A 16,521-nucleotide genomic window follows, 5' to 3' on the forward strand; every position below is an offset into this window, starting at 1 on the left:
TACATACCCAATAATTGGGAAAAAAGCTGAATAAACTATGGTTTATTAATGTAATAAAAAATATTGCCCATGAAAAATGATGAATAAAAAGAATTCAGAGAAATGTGGGAAGGCTCATATAAAGTGATGTAAAATGAAGAAGAACCAAAGGAACAGTATGAATGCTGAATACAACCACATACATAGGGACAACTTCAAATAACAACAAAATTCATGTTAAATACAATGGATAAGAACAACATTGTTCTTACCTTGGTAGATTTCTCAGTTGAGGACCTATGTTTTCTTAATAGAAGGAGTGCACTCTGTTATTTTTTTCTAGCTCAAAGCCCAGAGACTTTTCTGCTACAGCTCTTTTTAGAAAAGCAAAAGTCCTAACAGAAAGAATCATTAAACTAGGTAGAAAAAAATCAGTGGCTTTTTTCTGTTTCTCTTGGCTGGAATGGGCAATACCTCTCCAGAAGGAGATTACTTATTATTTATTTAGCTTAAAGATTTTGGAAGATCCTCCTAAGGAGGCAGGAAGCAGGAAGCAGAAGGGAATAGGGAAAATGTCTTTTTTACATGAATTCATTGAAATATACTCACTTGTTCCCAATTCAATTTGATTCACCACACATTTATGGACTACCTGCTATGAACTAGACAAGATAATAGAATAAGATGCAGTTTTCCCTTGAGGAATCTATAGTTCTAGGGGGATAAGTCAATGTACATGGATATTGATAGTGGAAGTAAGAATGTGATGCATGTGTAGAAAGAATCAAACATGTCTGGACTCAGAGGGGAAGGAATGGCTTTTAGCTGGTGAGAGAATGTGGAAATCTCTGTGGAAGAGGCTGCACCAGAGTTATACCTTGAAGGCAGATAAGAACTTCCACAAGTGGAGATGTTGAAAGAGCTTGTTCTAGTCTGGGAGTGAGAAATAGATTATATCAATAACATAAATTCAAGAAGGCAGATCAGGGAATAGGTAATAGGTCCATTTTAATAGAATGTGATGCAAGGAAGGTTACATGAAATAAATCTAGGGAAGAATTTGGAGCCAGATTTTGGAGGGTCTTGAATACTAAACAAGGGGTTGCATTTCATTCATCAGCAGATGATTTCCAAGGTACCTTCCAGGTCTAAATCCTATGTATCCTCTACATCAAGGTCAGCAAAGTAAGCCCCTGGGGGAAATCCAGTCCCACCTGTATGTAGCCTGTGAGCTTTTTACATTTGTTCATAGAATGTCTATTGCATTTTAAAAAGTAAAAACTGTTCTTAGTTTGTTCACTATACAAAAACAGTCCATTGGCCACAGTTTGCTGACCCTTGCTCTATGAGCTTAATTACAATTAGCTTCCTCAGAACCCCGGTTATCTCAGGAGAACCTTGGGGTTCTCCCCACTCTTAATCATATACCACAAGCCTCAGAGATTATAGCATCCTAGAGGTAGAAAGGACTAAGATCACCTAGTCTAGCTTCCCAGTTGATAAATGAAGCCTTTCAAAAATGTCCCCAAAAGTCATCATTCTATATACCACTGTACACTGTCAGTGAGAGTCTAACTTTGCTCAAGGTTCTAGGGATAACCTTAGAAAGAGGGAGAGAGAGCAGTGCATTTTCAGTTTTTTTTCCAATGGGTTTACAAATACCAGATAGCCAGTCAGAGTTAAATAATTTTTTAAAAAGGCATATTTACTCCACAAAACATCTACCCCAAGAGTCTAGGTCACACTCTCCTATAAGTTTATTCAGAATCTAGGGGAAAGTAGGCTCAAGCTTAAAGAATCTGTATAGCAAATGGGATCTCATATTTCCTGGCTGGCTGGAATTTGTTTTCTCTCTGTGAAATGTTCCTCAAGTACCACTGAGGTATGCACAACACTCTTCTGTGCTCTTGTAGAGTCCTGAAGCTAGTCTCCAACCTGAAGAGGTCACATTCTTAGGTTTCCTGCATTATTCATTGCTTGTCTGTTCTCTCCAAAGAAGTGGTTACTGGGATGGTAAGTGTCCTACTTCCTTTGGGACCACTACCCTCTGGTACTTATAGAAGGGATCTGCCTTCTCAAAATACTCCCAAAACTTGACTCTAAAAGTAGTTGTCCGAATGCCCCACTGGAATCATCAGAGGTTTGTCTAATTCAAGACTTCTCAGTCTAGGATCTGTAAACTTATTTTAAAAAATCTTGTGATAACTGTATTTAAATATATTTGGTTTTCTTTGTAATTCTATGTAGTTTATTTTATACATTTTAAAGCAGTCTGAGAAGGGATCCATAGGCTTCACCAGACTGCCGAAAGGGTCCAGGGTACAAACAAGATTAAGACTCTCTCCTCTAATTCTTTCAACCAATCCCAATACATTTATTATTTTATTTCTTTACATGACTCTAAGAACTTCACACTTAAAATCTAATTTACACTTTTGAGTGATTGATTTAATAGAGGTGCATGTAATATTCACACCTAGTTTACACATTTGATTAACTCTTTAACTCAGTCAGAGAGGCATTCTCCCCTGATAGGTATCAAAGTCTAAAGCTTGGCATCTAGTTAGTTAAATTAATTGAGGTTATTGGATACAAAATAACTGCTCTCACACATATCTCACTCTGTGTGTGTGTGTGTGTGTGTGTGTGTGTGTGTGTGTGTGACATTAGAACTTCCTTAAGAGCAGGGTCTATGTCAACTTTTATGTCTTTTATTTCCAGTGTTTAGGACATGATAGATATTTAATAGATCTGTTGGAATTGATTGAATGGGATTTAGTGAACAAAGCCTGTTGGAAGATCTTTCATTACAGGTAATTAGTTGTTTTGCAAAGCAATATATTTCATTTGCAGACAATTTTAATAGTTCAAAAATTCTTTCCTATGTTGAAATTAAATGTGTCTGAAATCTTGGCATAACTCCAGAGTTCAACCCAGGTATTTCGCAAACCAAAGAAAACTCTATTTTTGAGGGGTTAAAATTGATAAAAAGGACACATTCTGGGTGATAGCTATCAGCAATTGTCAGGCAAGGTTCTTTCATTTAAAGTTTCAATAGAAAATTAATATAATATATATTTATATGTATATATAGATGAGCTAGAAAGTCATAGAGTTTTTAGACTACCTAAATAAAAACAGCAGTTTGAAACTATAGGCACTCCCAGCTTTCCTCGTCTGAAGCAGTAGTGTACCTAAACTGTAACATCCTATTAAACTATGGGAACCTTTAAAAAGAAGGAAAACAGCAAAAATAGAGAGACTTGGAAAGTTCTAAGCTTGTTGTCCTTATACTAAAACAGCTACAGACCCATCCCTAAAGTAAAGATACAGAAGCAGCACCTAGTTGTAGGGAAGTTTTAAGATTATAGATTTAGAACTAGAAAAAGCTTAGAAGATATTTTGTCAGTCCTTCATTAAACTTTTTTTAATTAATATTTTTTCTCTCCCTTGCATTTTCGCCCTATTGAAAAAAGAAAGTAAAACAAATTCCCATGTTGACCATGTCAAAAAATGTACTTCTTTCTGTACCTTGATTCTATTGCATTTTTGTGAGGAAACTTGCTTCATGATGGCTTCTCTGAAAATATGATTGATCTGAGTTCTTAATATGACATATGAGGAAACTGAGGTCCTTAGAAGCTAAGTGACTTGCCCAAAGTGAGAAAGGTGGCAAATAGCAGAGATGAGATTCAAACTCAGGTGTTCTGACTCTAAATCTAATGCTTTTCCCATTCTGCCCTGCTGCCCCTTAAGGACAACAGTTAAAAGTGGTTTCCTGTGCCATTCTCCTTCCCCACTCCCCACCATGGAAATAGTTGGTGCAAACCAAATATCTTTTACAGCCTTGAAAATTAGAATAGAAGTGATATAGACACATTCTCTTCTCTTCTCTCTCCCTTTCTCTAAGACACACACACACACACACACACACACATACACACGCGTACACACACAAACACACACACACACACACACCATTGCTAGGAGACTCATGCTATTAAAAAACAATGAGTCTGATTATTTGTAAAGTTAGAAGAGATCATCTAATACGCGCTCCTCCCCCCTTTTATAAAGTAACTATGACTAGGAAAGTTTAAGTAATTTGTCCACAGTCTCTAAATCCAAGATCATCCACTATCCCAAAACATGATAGACATGGCCCTATAGATAGGAATTATAAAAGGAGATACTGCTCAAGAGGAACAATAGATTTCCCGAAACAAAATACTGACAATAAAATGATAAATTTTCCCAAATGAGAAGAAAAAGGGGGAAGATATTTAAAGGAAATGATGTAACTACACCTGTGGTTTCCAGTGAGTGAAGTGACCTTTAAGAATCAAAGAATTTGGAGTACATAAAGATGAATAGTAAGAATATTGAAAGAAAAGTTAATGCCCAAAATGTGCTGAGGCTTTTGAAAAGTGCAAAGAAGGACTTTCTGAAATGCTATTTTGAGTATGTTTGGAGCAAGAAGAGGAACATGGGAAGGGAAGTTTCTTTGGATTAGCTGTTGTCATGATACTTGATGAAGAGAAACCTGAATTAGCTACTCAATTCCTCCTTCCTCAACCTTTCTTTTGCTTCTGTTCTTATCAAGGAGTATGATCTTTAAGCTAGAAAGGGTATAATAGAAGTAGCTAAGAGGAAATTTTAGAGTACATTATTAAAAGGATGGCTAATGAACATTTAGACTAGGAAAACAGTGATCAGAGAGGATCAGTGTTTTCATCATGATTTGAATTTCTCTTATTAGTGATTTGGAACATTCTTATAGTTGTTCATAATGGTATTTTTTCCAGAATTGTTCATATCCTTTTACCACTTATCTTTTGGATAATGGTTTTTGGTCATAATATACATGCACACACAAACACACACACCCCTCTTAGAATGTCATTTGGGAAAAAAAAAGTAACTGATAAACACACAAAAAAGACAATATTATCCATAGATATGACCCTATAGAGAGAGACTTCAACTTCTTTTGTTTTCATTTACTGTATCTTTTTCTAAGAAGGGTGCCATTACCTCATTCTCTTAATTTTTATCCCTGCCTGTCTGTTCTAAACTTTATTCTTTAATTCACAGTTCTTGTATCTATTCCTTTTTTTAAATCTTAATTCTTCGTGAAATTATAACTTCTAATGTGATTATGATGAATTCTGTCTTCTAAATGGTTTTCATGTAATTGCCTTGTAGGTTTCCCCCTCCTCCTTTTCTTCTGTCATGTCTCTTAGATGTATCACTCTTGAATCATATAAACAAGATAAATTGTTATGACATGGTAGAAATTTCCCTGTGTCCCTGCTTGGCAGTTCATTACTATCCTCTGACTTCCCAATGAGCATTTTCCCCATAGTTCCCTGGAAACCATTTCTCTAAGTTCATGCTCTTGCATTCTTCTGGAGGCTAGTCTCATCTAACACATCCAGTTCCCCTTTTCCTGAGGCAGGATGCTATCCTAGGAGGCACAAAATTCCCACAGGTTACACTCATTGTAAGGTCTTCGTCTCTCCTCTCTTCTCCCACAGCAGGATTCATTGTTCAGTGGAATGCTGTCCCTCTCACTGCTGAATCTAGAGTTTTCCTTCTTTCTCTCTTTCTTTCTTTTTAGCTGTATTTGTTGAACTTTCCTGTGTTTTTCTTGTCAGGGGTGGTTGTAAAGCAAATAATTTGCTCATTTCTCTTTTATTTTGTTTTAGAATGCTTCAAATGCATCTTTTTTTCATTGATTCTTAATTAAACTCAGGTTTTCAGGGTATGTCACTTGAAGTTGCATTTTGAGTTTCTTTTCTCTTTGGAACACATTTATCCATTCCATTTCTTTCTGTGATTTCTGGGGATGTAGAATAGTCTTATGATATTCAAATTTCCTTTCTTTTATATTTGAGGGTCTTTCTCATGGTCATTTGCTGAATTTATTCGGCATTAGACTTGTTCAGTTTCTTAGAATTTACCTTCTAGTTCACAGCATAGGATTTGTTTGTTTTGTTTTGTTATCTTGGAGTCATTTTGTGGATTTTTTTTTTGATTGGCACTTTATTTTTTTGGTTCAGAACATCTGGGTAGTTTTCTTGTACTTTTTCTTGCATTCAGGTGTTCAGGTTTTTTGATTTGCCATGTTCTTATGGGAGACATATCTGTTCATTCTATCTTTAAGATCAAAGCTTGATTTTTTTCTTGTCTAGATATCACACATCCCTTTAACATTATTTCTTTAATACAGTCTTCTTTCATATCCACTTCATTGTATAATATTTGTATTCTCAGTCAGTTGTTTTCTTTTTCTTCCTTTGGAAAGAGACTCCCAGCACTGGATTAATGTTCTAGAACTGAGAGCCAGAACTGCCTATGGACAATAGAATTGCCAAACAACTCCTAGTCTTTCTCTCACTGTCAACTCAAAGTTCCCTGTAATCTCTTTCTGACCATTTGTCTGACACCCTCTTAGTCTAAAACTGTTGCTACACCTCTAAGGCCACCACTGGTACTGTCACTGCAACCATGTGCTCTCTGGGCCAGCCTTCGGCCCGGTGTCATAGATCACTCCCACCAACTCCTGAAGTTGTAGAAGGCTGGAACAATGTCTCAACCTGACTTGGTTGACTCTACCATTCTAGAATTCAATTTGGGGAGTTATTTTAAAGTTGTTAGAGGGGAATGTTGGGAGGGTTTGATTGGATTGCTGCCTCTACTCTATCAACTTGGCCCTGCCTCCTTTTTTCTTTTGTCTTGCAATATTTATTCAGAGTTCTTTTGATTATGTAGTTGTCTAGAAGGTCATCTTCCACTTGGTTATTTATATCTTCCCTTTATCTGCCTATGTCTATGCTCAAGGTACCTGAATTTTCTTCCATCTACCATCTTTAAGTAATTTCAGACTTTTTCCTTTATATTCCCCTATTTCTCATTTTCCAGCTCCTTTTCCTACCATAGTGTATTTACTCTGGGCCAGATCTTTTCACAGGTCTTAGGGCCTGGTCCCATTGGCATTAAGGGGACATCATTGACCCCATCTGGATACCACTCTCCTTTCCTTCAGACTTTGAGCAGCCCTCCACATAGGCTGGTTCTCTACCACAGTTCCCTTGTTTCTTTAGTTCTCTGGCATAGCAAGAATGCAGTGCAGTGTTACTGCCAACCCAGATAGAACACACTTTCAGTTTCTTATGCCTTATATTACTGACATGGAGGAGTTGGGGTAGGGGTGGGGCATAATTGAATTCTGTTGCTTGTTGCCATGGAATGATGAGTTATGACAAGGGCAGAGTATTGGCAGAAGCTAGAAGCTGCATCAAGGGATTTTCTAGGTGATCTCAGAGCACAAGCCAATGGGTACCATTGTTCTCCAAACCCTCCGCACTTCTGAATTTCCCTATTCAAGGGTACTACCATCCTTCCATCCATACAGCTTTACAACCTAAATATCTTCCTCAGCTCCCCATGCTCTTATTACTCTAGTCCAACTTGTTGCCAAGTCCTGTCAGTTCTACTTTTGTAATGTTTCATATATGCCTTTTTCTTTCCTTACATTGCCACCATGATGGTGCAGACTTTTATCACTTGGTACCCTGGCCAGTTGCCTGATGGCTGGTCATTCTACCTCAAGGGTCTCACCTATCATAGTAATGTAGTGTTGTCTTCCATGATATCTCTCTGTTCAGTAAATTCCAGTGGCTTTCTTTCATCTCCAGGAACAAATATAAAACCCTCTGTTATTTAATCCTTTTCCAATATTTTTATACTTTACCCCCAGTGGACTCAGTTGACCTCCTTGCTGTTGCTCTAACAAGACCCTCCGTCTCCTGACTTTGGACATTTTCATTGGTTGTCCCTCATGCCTGTAATGCTCTATCCTCATTTCTACTTCCCAGCCTCCCCAGCTTCCTTGAAATTCTAGCTGCAACTCCACTTTCTACAAGAAGTTTTTCCAGACCCCCCATTCATGCTAGCTAGCACCTTCCCTCAGCTGATTTATCTCTGATTTATTTTGTGTATATTTGGTTTGTAAGTAGTTGTTTGCATGCTGTCTCCCACGTTAAGGGATTCTTTTTTGTCCTTCTTTGTATCCCCAGCTTGGAACCTACTAGGTACTTAATAAATGCTTATTAACTGGACAAGGTTGGAGGAGAAAGCATTTAGTAAGCACTTTGAGGATTAGGAAAATTAGCCTTTTCTGTGTCTAGTTAGGGTTCTTGGTTTCTAAGATTGTGAAGACACATGACTATTTTACTTCTTGTTCATAATTCTTATTTGTCAGAGTTTTAAGAGACTGAAGATTTCTGTCTTTTAAAGCCCTTCTTTACAACTCTTCCCTCAAGCTTAGAGTTTGTTTTTATTAATTAAAAAAAGGAAAACAAAATTCAATGACTCTAGCATTTTATGAGTCTGAGTCTCAAGAAGTCTACCCCTTATATAAACATACAATAATAGTATTCAATCTTGTTTTCTAATTCTAGAGATGGTCTTAGTAGAATGAAGAAAACTCTCATGAGAGTCAGAAGATCTCTGTTTGAATGTTAGCTCTGCCATTTACTATTTGTGTGACAGGCAAGTCATTTGCCTTTATGGACCTTAGTTTCATCATCTGTAATTGGAGAGGGGTTGGGCCAAATGAACTGTAAGATCGTTTCCAGCTTGGACATCTCTTCTAACTCTAAAATTGTATGACTCTGTGTGACGGTGGTCACAGGGAGAAAGAGATGCTGCTAAGGGAGTTATTGATAGACGCCATGGTCACCATCATCACCTCTACCACCCATAATCTCTAGATTGGTTCCTGGGGCTGTGGCCATTCTGCGAGAATCCTCTTTACCTTGACAGATCATTGCCTTTCCACTTCCCCAACAAATTTGACCATGTTCGGCGCTTTGGGCAGCAGGAGAAAGTCATACTTTGGATCTAGGCTGAGAGGCCATGGTAAAAAGAGGGTGATGAAAGTAACCCTGGGTTTAGTGAAATGAGGATAAGCTCAACAGGGACTCAGAGGCTCTTAGGCCTGACTAGTTTGTAGCAGGGTTCAGAAAATGTACACAGAGCTCAGTGTCCCAAAGAGCACAATACACAAGAGCCAGCCTGGGGGCAGGGAACCAGTAATAGCTTGTGCTAATGCCATCTGGGAGGCCTGCCCCAGCCTCAGTCTCCAGCTGAAGAAGCTCAGCTCTGTCCCGGGGCACAGTTGGGGCTCTATTCTTGTCTCAAGGGGGAATGTGTGACTCTCCTTATAGTGAATGAGAGCTACACGCACGGGCAGAGGAGAAAAAAGAGCCCTCAGTGTGCAACGGAGAGGGCTCCTCATGCTGGCTGTCAGCTCCAGCCATCCCCTCGTGGCTGGACCTTACACAATGCCTCCAAAGGGGATCAAGGATCCTCAGCTTCTGGTATGGGAAACCAGAAGCCTAAAACTCTAGCAAAAGCATGACTGATTTGTGTCCAGATAGGAGACTATAGACATATGTTCTAATTCAGACCCAGATAAATGAGGTCAAGAAAGGAACATAGAGCCACCTTCCCAACTAATTACTTCCCTGTCAAGTAGATATACTCACCCCTTCTCAGTTCTTTATCCAGATAAATTCTCCTTAGAGTCAAAAGGGTCTTTTCGGAAGAAAGGAGGTAAGAAAGTGGGAAGGGAAGGCAGAAGGGAAGTCAAGAAAGTAGCAGTTGGATAATGGGAAGTGTGCTGGATTTGGAATCAGAGGACCTGAGTTTAATCCTACCTCTGTCACTTGAGGTAGATAACAGGATCATAAATTCTGGTGTTGTCAGAGACCTTAGAGGCCATCCAAGTCCAATCCTCCTCATTTTAGAGGTGAGGAAACTGAGGCATAGATAGGTTAAAAGACTTTCTTAAGGTGACATGGCTAATAAAAATAGCTTTGGAGGAATTGGAACCCAGCTCTTCCAGATTCCAAGTCCAGTGCCCATCTACTTCACCATGCTTTCTCTCAATTAATAGCTATGTGGTCTTGGGCAAGTTGCTTACCTCATCACCTGTAAAACAAAGGACTATTTAATCTCTGAGATTCAGATTTAGCACTTAGAGATCATGTAGCCCAACCCCCTTATTTTACAGATGAGAAAACTGAGGGCCAGAGAAGGAAAGGGACTTGCCCAATGTCACATGAGAAGTTAAGTGTACCTGTAAGAGGATGGGCGAGAGAAGCAGTGTGTGTAATGGATAAAAGAGCTGGCCTCAAAGTCAAGAAGACCTGGATTCAAGTCCTGATTGTCAAAAGCTGGTAGTCTGAACTTGGATAAGTCACTTAAGATTTCAGTGTCTGAGACAACTCTGTAAGACTCTTAAGTTGCAAACAAGGTACCAATCTTCACTGGTAGGAAAAAAACTAATTCTGGGAGTTTTAAAAAAGCATTGGTGAGGTTTGGAGGGAATGATGTTACAAGTGGAATCAGAGCAAATATCATCATTTTCTTCTACCAGCTAGCAAATCTTTTCCAGGGTCTGCTAATATTCATTTGCTAATATCTCTGTCTTCCAGTCCCTGGCTCAGGAGAAGTACCTCCAATATCTCTCTGTCTGCAGCAAACATAATTAAAGTCCCATCCTCCTCCTTAAGCTCCAATGCAACTATGGTAACAATAGCTTAACCTAGAAGGAATTAGTCTTCATGTCCTGATTTCTTTTAGTCCTCTGTCCCTGTGCTGTAATAAATGAAGGCTGAATAAAATAGCTAGCCCCTGACCTAAGGACAGGACTGAGTTTGGAGAAATTTTGTAGTAGACAGTAGATCAGTGTTCGTATCACTTACGTTGCCTGCACTGTTTGTTTCTCTTACCCAAGGAAGAATAAACTTTTAAATGGACCAGAAATCTAACCTTCTCTATTCTGGGGGGAGGAACTAGTCAGACAGAAAAAAAAAATACTGGATCCAACAAACTTTTTGCTTTCATCTCTGTTGCCTCAGTGGTCTCCCTCCAACCCATTCACCCAGCTTGGTTCCAGCAGGAAATACCTTGATGGCTGGGAGTGAGAGTTTAGCAATGAAAAACACTGATAGCAGAATTAGATCATTGCCAGGGAAATTCAGACAATGTAGACAAGTTATTTGCTTCCAGAAATAGGGAAGAAAAATGGATACCTGCTAGCCTGTAGGGTTGGGTCTAGATAGTAACTCAGGAAATGATTGAGAGAGGCAACAGGATAGCGGGGAAAGAGCTATGCCAGGTATTGCTAAAGTGGAGCTGAGGCTTTGTAACTATGAAGCGTCATATAAATGTGAGCTTTCTTCCCTGCCTGATTTTACTTAGACACAAGGAAGTATCATATTGTGAACAGAGCACTGATAGGTGTCAAGTTTGTCACTGACTGCGGGATATTGTGACTTTCCTTCTCTGGGCCTTGGTTTTATTGTATTCGATGATCTCTAACACATCGTGATGCTATGAAAAACGTTGCAATAGGATGAAGAGAGGGGCACGTTGAGATTTCCTGGATCCCACATTTTTTTCAGACGTATTGAAAATAGCACTAAATTTGTATATAAAGCTCCTGAATTTTTGTTTTTTATTAATAGTTTTAAAATCACTTTTATTTCCCAATATATTCCTCCACTATCTATCTAGTAATTTATTTTTATATGCATCCAGTATTTCTCTACCACTGTACTCCCCGACAGGGAACCAAAAAGAAAAGAAAAAAGAAAGCCCTTGTAACAAATATGCACAGTCCAACAAAACAAATTAGTTCATTGTTTGTTCGATTCTCTGTGACTCCATTTGGGATTTTGGTGGCAAAGATACTGGATTGGTTTGCCCTTTTTCTCCAGATCATTTTACAGATGAGGAACTGAGGCAGAAAGGGTTAAGTGATTTACCCAGGGGCACTCAGCTGGTAAGTGGCCACGTTTGAACCTAGGAGGATGATTCTTCCTGACTCCAGGTCCGGCGCTGTATCTACTGTGCCACCTGGTTTTTCTCGACCTATGGTTTATCATTACACTGATCGGCTAGTGTTTCAAAGATGCTTACTGCTACTATGTGGTGGTCACTGTATAATTGTTTTCTCCTAATTTTGTTCATTTTATTCTGTATTACTTCACAGATGCCTTCCTAGTTTCCCCTGAAACTCCATTTTGATGCTCCTCATGGCACAATAATATTTTGTTACTTTCATATATCAACACTTGTTAAGTTATTCCCTAATAGGTGAATTTCAAACAACAGGTGAAAAATTCTTCGTTCTCTAGTTTTGGTTAGCATGAAAAGAACTACTGCAAATACTTTTGTCCATATAGATCCTTTTCCTCTTTCTTTGATTTCTTGGAGGTTTAGGTCTAAGGTTTAGATATAGCTGTGTTACATGGTGTGCGTAGTTTCAAATTGCTTTCCAGAATGGCTAGACCAGTTTACACCTCCATCAGCACCTCACTAGTGTACCTCTTTTTCCACAACTCTTCCAACCTTTGTCATTTTCCTCTTTTGTCATCTTTGATAGTCTGATGTGTGTGAGGTAGAACCTCAGGGTTGTTCTAGTTTTCATTTCACTATTAGTGATTTAGGGCATTTTTCAAATGATTGTTGATAGTTTATATTTTTTCCTTTGAAAATTGGCTGTTCATATCTTTTGACCATTTATGTACTAGGGGTGTTTCTTCTTAAAAAATTCTTATAAATAAGAATTCTTATTCAGTCTCTTTTATCTTGAATATGAGACCTTTATCAGAGACATTTGTTGCAAAGATTTTTCCCCCAGTTACCTGATCCCATTCTAATTTTAATTGCATTAGATTTCTTTATTCAGAAACTTTCGAATTTTATATAACCATCATTGTCCAGTTTATCCTCTCTGATTCTTACCTTACATATGTAGACTCAAAGAAGTTCTGTCAAATTAAATTTAGGTCCTAGTGTTGTTGTTGTTAAATTGTTTTAGTTGTGTCTAACTTTTCATGAGGTTTTCTTGGCAAAGAATCAAACCCTTGGAGTGGTTTGCCCTTTCCTTCTGAAGCTCATTTCACAGAGGAGGAAACTGAGGTAAACAAGGTTAAGTGATCTGCCTAGAGTTACATAGCTAGTAAGGATCTGAGGCTGAATTTGAACTCAAGTCTTCCCAACTCTAGGCCTGATACTCTATCCACTGGGTCACCTAGCTGCCCCAAGGTCATAGTGATCTTTGTTAATTTCGTTTCCTTTTCCATCCTATGGGGGGCAGCTAGGTGCTGCAGTGGATAGAGCACCAGAGCAGGAGACAGGAGCACCTGAGTTCAAATCTCACCTCAGACACTTGACACTCACTAGCTATATGACCTTGGGCAAGTCACTTAACCCCAATTGCCTCATTCTGGGTTATCTCCAGTCATCCTGATGAATATCTGGTCACTGGATTCAGATGGCTCTGGAGGAGAAGTGAGGCTGATGACCTGCACAGCCCTCCCTCACTCAAAACAAAGTCAAGTGCAAGTCATGTCACTGTTTCTCTGATGGTATAGTCTTCTTCGGCAACAAAGGATGAACACACACATGTCCGTCCTATGAGGATTCCTGGGCCAAATGAAACCGTACTGTCTGTTGTTCTTTACTTAAAATGGTTCTAAATTTCTTACAGTAGTCACTCTTCTCTGAAGCTGTTGTAAAAGGGGTCTTGAAACCTAAAAGTTTATGTTGGTTGCTGGGAAAATGAAGCTGAGTGTTTTATGAATCTTGTTGTTGGAGAGGTGCAACATATACATAGAAAAGTGAGGAGAAGCTAATTTAAGAAATGAGAGCACACTAGCAGTGAGGGGTAGAATGGATGAAGGTGACCTCCCTAGGAAATGGAGTCTGAGCTGATCCTTGAAAGAAGCTAGGGCTTCTTGGAGGGACTGGTATGGAGAGTGAGAGAGGGTTTCAGGTCATGGAATGTCAAGTTTTAGAAACAGAAAAGAGGTCAGTTTGTCTGGAATATAGCATAAGAATGGAGATAGGATAGGGCATAGAGATAGGATTTATGTTTTCACTGGTGTAGGGAATTTTCAGATGAGGGAACTCCCTTTCCCAGTATGACTTAAGAGTATTAGCTCCTGAGAGAATGGAGAGGGTGAGTGACTTGCCTAGCTTGAGTCCAGAGATGGAATCTAGATCTTCCTGACTTGGAGGCCAGTTCTCTACTTATAAAACAATACAGCTTCTCTCATTTTCCTTTTTTTCTCAGGATCACTTAAATTCTTATTGACCTTGCCATGGACAAATCACTTCCCTTATCTGGGCTTCAGTTTCCTCGTCTACAAAATAGATGTATTGGGATAGATGGTGTCTAAAGATTCTTCCAGCTCTTGGTCATAGATTTGGCTGGAAAGGATCTTCTCAAGGATTCTGATCCCCTTCTTCTGTAATTGAGGAAATGAGGACCAGGAAGGTTAAATGAAGGGGGCAGTAAGGTAGGTGTGAGTTAGACAGTGAAGGGCTTTAGATGCAAGACTGAAGTGTGGCATTTTATCCTAAAGGCAATGGAGAATAATTTTGAGCAGGATAATGACTTGGACCCATGTCTTAAGAATTATAATTTGGCAGAAAGATGGAAGATGGATTAGAGAAGGAAGATGCTAATAGGAAGAAAACCAATAATGAAGCTATTGTAATAATCCATGTGAGGGATTATGAGCTTGCACTAGGATAGTGACCACATAAGCAGAGAAAAGGAGACAGATTAAGGGATATTGTGGACATAGTATCAACATGGCTTGGGAACTTACTGGATATTGAGAGTGAGGAGGAAGGTAGAGTCAAGCATTCTTCTGAGGTTGTAAACCTGGGTATCTAGAAGAACAGAGATACAGAAATTGGAGAAAGATTGATTTTTAGTGGGTGAGTTCATTAATTCTCTCTTGGAAATGCTGAGTTTAAGACGCTGATTGGATATCCAAGTGACAATGTGGGAGAGATTAGGACTTGACAAAGAGGTTTTAGGGTCATTTGTGTAGAGATGATTTCACTGATGTAGAGAACTCCTAGATAAGGAAATTTCAATACAGGCTGACACATTTTCTTCAATTTATGGTCTCAGAAAGATGTCTAGGGCATTGAGAGATTAAGTGACTTATTAGTCACTTATATATTCACATTACATAAATTGACAGTTTATAGCTGAGGAAAGATTTGAGCCCAAGTTTTTCTGGCTTTAAGTACTTCACCACACTGTCTCTGGGAGGGATATTATAATGTCAGTGTTAAAAACTTCAGGGGAATCAAGTATAATGAGTACTGAGAAAAGGCACTGGCTCTTGCGTTTGACATCTTTGGTAACATTGGAGAAAACAATTTGATTCTAGTAGTAAAGACTTGAAGCCAAATGGTAAAGGATTGAGACGTGGGAAAACCTGTCTAGGTGACTTTTTTTGAATATAGCTATAAAAGGAAGACAAGCTGTAGGACAGTAACTTGATGGGAAGGATCATTCAGTCAGTTAACAAGTATTCATGAAGTGCCTACTATGTGCTACTGTTATTGCGCTAAGCGCAGGTCGAGTGAAGATTTTTGTTTTTAAGAGTGGGGGAGACCTGGACATGTTTGTAGGCAATATGGAAGAATCATGATGTTTCATTTAAAAGAACTAAATGTATGTATTGAGATATTGAGACACCTTGCTTCTAGAAGTATAAAGATGATAGATAGGCCCTCTATTCTTCCCTGGTCAAATGACATATGGATTATTGTGTTCAGTTCTAGGTTTGTATTAACCAGTCACTGATGGAAAAAGGAGGGAACACATCCTAAAATGATTTCTGGACTTCTATTACTATAAAATTCATCCAAACAGTCTTGCTATCCTAAAATTTTATAATTGTGGATGCCTTTCTATTAAGGAGGTGAATGGGAAGAGATAGGTACTGAGGGTGTTGTTGGATAGAACTTTAGTCTATAGGTGTTGGCTGGAAAAGTATATGTCTTTACCTGTGTCTTTATTAATTTGACCAGTTGACCAAAAATGTATCAAGAAGGGTGGTTATGGGCTCATTCTAACATCTGAATTCTGTTCAGTTTTTCATAAGCTCTGTGGCATTATCCAAATTTTAAAATTCATTTGCTGTCCTCAACGAATTTACTTTCTTCTTGAAGAGTTAGATGCATGTAATCTTTAGAGATTGCATGGATGACCCTTTCTTCGTAAAGTGGGAGACCCAGGCTCTATTCTGAGAGGAAAGTGGGAGGAAGTGATATTAGAAATCTAGAGGAGAAGAAAAAATTTGGAAAACCTTTTTAGGAGAGAGTGATAGGGAATAGATCATCAATTAGAGAAGAATAAAAGGACTGCCATGCAATCCTGAGGACCCAGTTAAATTAAATAACAAATTCACTGTGCCAAATCAGTTAATATAGTTGTTGATTTTCTGCAACAATATTCAGCTGCATGAAGCTGGGAACTGAGAATTTTAATAGTGGAAGTAAGCTAGGATTGGGATTTGGCAAAGTAGGAGCACAACATTCAGGGGAGAGATGATAGTGTATAGTTGAACAGGTCAACCAGATATGTGCATATACATACATACATACACATATACATAGATGTATGTGTGTATATATGTATATATGTATATATAC

The 16,521-nt window shown here is 38.6% G+C and overlaps 1 protein-coding gene across 5 annotated transcripts in view; it reads left to right on the plus strand.

Annotated features, from left to right (window-relative positions):
* Positions 1 to 16,521, plus strand: part of GAS7 (growth arrest specific 7) — a 282,359-nt gene that overhangs the window by 50,249 nt on the left and 215,589 nt on the right. The gene's annotated exons all lie outside the window — the stretch shown is intronic.

Source organism: Notamacropus eugenii, chromosome 2, assembly GCF_028372415.1.
Source record: "Notamacropus eugenii isolate mMacEug1 chromosome 2, mMacEug1.pri_v2, whole genome shotgun sequence".
Lineage (NCBI taxonomy): Eukaryota > Metazoa > Chordata > Mammalia > Diprotodontia > Macropodidae > Notamacropus > Notamacropus eugenii.